The following is a 6,370-nucleotide window of genomic DNA, read 5'->3' as shown; positions in this document are numbered from 1 at the left end:
GACATGTGGGGGGGATGCTCAGCACAGGGCTACGATCAGGCACACTGACATGTGGGGTGGATGCTCAGCACAGGGCTACGATCAGGCACACTGACATGCGGGGGGGGACGCTCAGCACAGGGCTACGATCAGGCACACTGACATGTGGGGGGGATGCTCAGCACAGGGATATGATCAGGCACACTGACATGCGGGGGGACGCTCAGCACAGGGCTACGATCAGGCACACTGACATGTGGGGGGGATGCTCAGCACAGGGATATGATCAGGCACACTGACATGTGGGGGGGATGCTCAGCACAGGGCTACGATCAGGCACACTGACATGCGGGGGGATGCTCAGCACAGGGCTACGATCAGGCACACTGACATGTGGGGGGGATGATCAGCACAGGGCTACGATCAGGCACACTGACATGTGGGGGGGATGATCAGCACAGGGCTACGATCAGGCACACTGACATGTGGGGGGATGCTCAGCACAGGGCTACGATCAGGCACACTGACATGTGGGGGGGATGCTCAGCACAGGACTACGATCAGGCACACTGACATGTGGGGGGGATGCTCAGCACAGGGCTACGATCAGGCACACTGACATGTGGGGGGGATGCTCAGCACAGAGCTACGATCAGGCACACTGACATGTGGGGGGGATGTTCAGCACAGGGCTACGATCAGGCACACTGACATGTGGGGGGGGATGCTCAGCACAGGACTACGATCAGGCACACTGACATGTGGGGGGGATGCTCAGCACAGGGCTACGATCAGGCACACTGACATGCGGGGGGATGCTCAGCACAGGACTACGATCAGGCACACTGACATGTGGGGGGGATACACACTGACATGCGGGGGGGATGCTCAGCACAGGGCTACGATCAGGCACACTGGCATGTGGGGGGATGCTCAGCACAGGACTACGATCAGGCACACTGACATGTGGGGGGATGCTCAGCACAGGGCTACGATCAGGCACACTGACATGTGGGGGGATGCTCAGCACAGGACTACGATCAGGCACACTGACATGTGGGGGGATGCTCAGCACAGGGCTACGATCAGGCACACTGACATGTGGGGGGATGCTAAGCACAGGGCTACGATCAGGCACACTGACATGTGGGGGGATGCTCAGCACAGGACTACGATCAGGCACACGGACATGTGGGGGGATGCTCAGCACAGGGCTACGATCAGGCACACTGACATGCGGGGGGGATGCTCAGCACAGGGCTACGATCAGGCACACTGACATGTGGGGGGGATGATCAGCACAGGGCTACGATCAGGCACACTGACATGTGGGGGGGATGCTCAGCACAGGGCTACGATCAGGCACACTGACATGTGGGGGGGATGCTCAGCACAGGACTACGATCAGGCACACTGACATGTGGGGGGATGCTCAGCACAGGGCTACGATCAGGCACACTGACATGTGGGGGGGATGCTCAGCACAGGGCTACGATCAGGCACACTGACATGCGGGGGGATGCTCAGCACAGGGCTACGATCAGGCACACTGACATGTGGGGGGGGGATGCTCAGCACAGGGCTAGTCCGCCCCGCATGTCAGGCCCGACCCCCCCACTGCAAATGTACAAAAACATCTGAAAATAAGATAATACACAAATAAAAAGACTCAACAGAAATCTTTTGTTTTTAAACTTTATTTCATATCTTTAATACATAGATTTTGCTCTATATTTAAATACTTTACTATGGACAACATGGATAAAAATAGTCGTAGTCCGTAGAGGATACTGGGGTTCCATTTAGTACCATGGGGTATAGATGGGTCCACTAGGAGCCATGGGCACTTTAAGAGTTTAATAGTGTGGGCTGGCTCCTCCCTCTATGCCCCTCCTACCAGACTCAGTCTAGAAACTGTGCCCAAGGAGACGGACATACTTAAAGAGAAGGAAATACACAGTGGTGAGATTTCAACCAGCACTCACATGACCAAAGGAAAACCATGCCAACAAGTCATGAAACATGAACAGCAACAGCTGAACCAATACTTAACCACGTAACTATGCAGGAATACGAAACACTGGGCGGGCGCCCAGTATCCTCTACGGACTACGAGAAAAGGATTTACCGGTAGGTAATTAAAATCCTATTTTCTTTTATGTCCTAGAGGATACTGGGGCTTCATTAATACCCCTTTTACACTCGCAGAAAAATCCCGGGATATTGCACGTGAACGCGCATCATCCCGGGATTCTTCTCAGTGTAAATGGGTACAGGGACAATTTCCCGGGACGACCATCCCGGGATTTCATCCCAGGTCAAAAGCAGGGTTGAACCCGGGACCGTCCCGGGAAGCTGGGTAGTGTGAAAGGGTCCGTCCCGGGATTCACTATCCCGGGATTGTTAAAAGGACTCGGATTGGAGCTTTCTTGGGCTTAGAAAAGCTGATGTCATCTTTTCTGAGCCCAAGGCCATTTCTAATGACATACTAATGCATTTGCAGGGATATCCCGGGATCAGTGTAAATGGGGCTGTCCCGGGTCGATCCCAGGTCTTAGTGCAGTGTGAAAGGGGTCAGTCCCGGGAATGCATCCCGGGAAGCATCCCGGGAGTGCGAGTGTAAAAGGGGTATTAGTACAATAGGGATATACCAAAGTTCCAAGTACAGGAGTGAGAGTGCTGAGGGTCCTGCAGAACTGAGTGACCAAACTTGAAGTCCTCAGAGGCCAAAGTATCAAACTTGTACAACTTAGCAAATGTGTTCGAATCTGACCAAGCAGCTGTTCGGCAAAGTTGTAGAGCCAAAACACCCCGGGCAGCCATCTAGGAAGAACCCACTGAATGAATAGAGTGGGCCTGTACAGATCTTGGAACCGGCAATCCTGCCATGGAATAAGCATGCTGGATAGTAAGCCTGATCCAGCGAGCAATAGTCTGCTTAGAAGCAGGACACCCAATCTTATTGGATTCATAAAGGACAAACAGCGCGTCCGATTTCCTGTGACGAGCTGTCCACTTCACATATATCTTCAAAGCTCTCACAACGTACAAGGACTTTGAAGAAGCCGAGGAGTCAGTAGCCACTGGCACCACAATAGGTTGGTCGATATAAAATGCAGACACAACCTTAGGAAGAAACTGATGACGTGTTCTAAGCTCAGCTCTATCTGTTAGGCGCGGCAGTGTTCGGCCGTGCCCTGACAGAGCAGCGGTCATGGCCGCCGTGCCTCTCTCTCTCCCTGCTTCCGTACGGCGCCTAGCAACGCCGGGACGCCGTGCACGTGATAGCCGCCGGGTCCCTGGCAACGATAGAACGCCGTGCGTGCAGGGCCGACGGGTCCATGGCAACGGGGACGCCACACGTGGACCGCGTTCCCTGTTGCCATAAGATTACTCACCTGTTCTCCCCTGGACGTGCAGCAAGGCAGCTGCACGACATTCATCAATTAGGCTCTGTACTGCCATTGGAGGGTTCCCTGTTATATGCCTCCTCAGTGTCTCACACAAATGCCGGTGATAGCTTCCTGTATGCTGTTCCTGCCTTGTAGAAGTTTGTTCCTTGTCAGCTGCATCTGGTCGATCCTGCTCCCTGCCCTCTTGTATTCTGGAGTTCTGAAGCCAGTCCTTGGAATCCTTCTGGTCCTTGTGAACCTGTTACTGTCATCTGGGGTTCTCGCCCGGTTTCGTGAGTAGCGGCCTTTGCCGCGTGTTGCGGCCTAGGCCGCTTAGTATTTGCGTTTCTTTGAGTTGGTGCTTTTGCGTAGGTTTCCGCTTTCACTGTCCTCCCCGGAACTCGGCGGTGCTGTGTGGTGGAGTGGACAGTGGTATCCTTTGTAGTTCTTTTTCCTTTGGTGGCGTGCCGCACATACGTTTAGTTTTTAGGTAGTTAGTAGCCTCTAGCTTGGTTGTTTCAGTTAGAGGTCTCCTTGTTATTACCCTGTCTCAGTTCACGCTTTGTCTCTCTTTAAAACCTGGGGGCATCGGAGTTGGGCAGACCTAATCCGTCCTTCAAATGCGGCTGCCGTGGGCCAAAGAAACCATAGTCATTCAGGCGTGAATTGACAACACGGGTAAGACAACAAAGGTAGGGTGCTAGGGGCTATTTCCATTCCATTTCCCTATCCCTGCATCACGTCCTGGTGCTCTGGACTCACGGCATAATATCTCCCGTCCTGAGCATCTGGATCGTAACATTATCACCGGCCCACAAAAAGGGGTATCATTTTTTTCCCTTTGTATTGGTGGGCCTAGAACTTCAGCCTCATGAATACGGCAGTTTTAGGGCCAAATCCCAGTCAGATTCAGGAACAAACTCAGATGGTTCAGGACCTTACTCTTCGGGGTGAGATCGCAGGAAGATCTTTTGCGAGCCTCCCCGAGTATGGTTCCAGAACCAAAAATGCATTTACCTGACCGTTTTTCGGGTAACCGAAAAGATGTCTTTAATTTTAAGGAAGCTTGTAAGATTTATTTTCGTTTAAGGCCCCATTCCTCTGGTACTGAGTCTCAACGGGTCGGGATTGTGATGTCTTTACTCCAAGGTGATCCACAGACCTGGGCTTTTGGGCTAAGAGCGGATGATGCTGCCTTGTTATCAGTAGACGCCTTTTTTAAGTCCTTAGGCCTTTTATATGGTGACCCAGATAGAGAAGCATCAGCTGAGAGCCGACTGTGACTGGAATGACCCGTCCCTGCGCAGTCAGTTTCGCTTTCTGTTTGAAGTTATTAAAGACAGTCTCCTTCAGTACCCCGCTCCTGAGACTCTAGACAAACTCATGGAGCTTGCTATTAAAATTGATCGTCGTCTCCGAGAGCGGAGGGCTGAAAGAGGAACAACTTTTAGGCCTAGTCCATGTGTATATACTTTTCCTGAGGACGTCGAGGAGCCCATGCAAATGGGTCTCTCCCGGCTGTCCCCAGAGGAAAGAACCAGAAGGTTAAGTTCTGGTCTTTGTTTGTATTGTGGTGGCAAGGGACATATCGCACGTAGTTGCCCGAATAAGCCGGGAAACGCTCTGACCAAGTGAATTGTGAGGGGGTTCTCTTGGGTCTGCAGTTAATCTCCTCTAATGATTCTTTATTAGTTCCTGTAAAGATTTCCTTTGGTAGCCTCAGTTCGTTGGTGTCGGCCTTTGTCGACAGTGGAGCTGCAGGAAATTTCATGGATTTAGGTTGGGCTAAGGCTTTAGGCGTTCCGCAGATTCCTTTGGATAAACGTATCACCATGCACGGCTTGGATGGTGGTCCGCTTTCCAATGGGGTAATTACTCACCGCACACCTCCAGTACAACTGACACTGGGGGCCCTACATTCAGAAAAAATAGAATTTTACCTTATACATTGTCCGGCAGTTCCAGTAGTTTTGGGTCACCCCTGGCTTGCCTTTCATAATCCCACCATAGATTGGCGGTCTGGGAAGATTTCCCAATGGGGTCCCTTTTGTGTAAAGGAGTGTATTTCCCATCCAGTCCGGGTTGCGGCAGTTACCCCAGAACTTATTCCTTTGGAATATCAGGATTTTGCCGATGTTTTCTCCAAGGGTAATGCGGACGTTCTGCCTCCCCATCGGTCCTATGACTGCGCTATTGATTTAATCCCAGGTGCCACTTTACCTAAAGGGAGATTATATGCCCTGTCTGGGCCAGAAACCACGGCTATGGATAATTATATTCAGGAGAGCCTGAAAAAAGGCTTCATTAGGCCCTTGAAATCTCCATTGAGTGAAGGGTTCTTTTTTGTTGAGAAAAAAGATGGGTCGCTCAGACCATGTATTGATTTTCGGGCTCTGAATAAAATTTCTGTTAAAAACACCTATCCCTTGCCATTGATTTCAGTACTTTTTGATCAGTTACGCTCTGCCGTCATCTTCTCTAAGATCGATCTTAGGAGCTTACAATCTCATCCGAATAAGATCTGGGGATGAGTGGAAGACGGCTTTCAGCACACAGTCGGGTCATTATGAAAATCTGGTGATGCCGTTTGGGTTGTCAAATGCTCCTGCGGTATTTCAAGACCTCATTAATGATGTTCTTCGTGACTTTCTAGGGAAGTTCGTAGTCGTTTATTTAGATGACATTTTGATTTACTCTGAGTCTATGGAACAACATATTATCCATGTGCGACTGGTCCTTCAAAAACTACGGGAGAATCATTTATACGCTAAACTGGAGAAATGTGATTTCCACATCACAGAAGTGTCCTTCCTGGGGTATATTATTTCTCCTAAGGGGTTTTTCATGGAATCGGAAAAACTCCAGGCCATCCTTAATTGGGCGCAACCCACGAATTTAAAAGCAATTCAGCGCTTTTTAGGGTTTGCTAATTATTATAGGCGTTTCATTCATACCTTTTCTGATTTGGTCGCTCCTATAGTAGCATTGACTAAAAAAGG

This window comes from Pseudophryne corroboree (assembly GCF_028390025.1).
Source record: "Pseudophryne corroboree isolate aPseCor3 chromosome 3 unlocalized genomic scaffold, aPseCor3.hap2 SUPER_3_unloc_16, whole genome shotgun sequence".
Lineage (NCBI taxonomy): Eukaryota > Metazoa > Chordata > Amphibia > Anura > Myobatrachidae > Pseudophryne > Pseudophryne corroboree.
The sequence above is the reverse complement of the archived record's forward strand: the minus strand, read 5'-3'. Positions refer to the sequence as shown.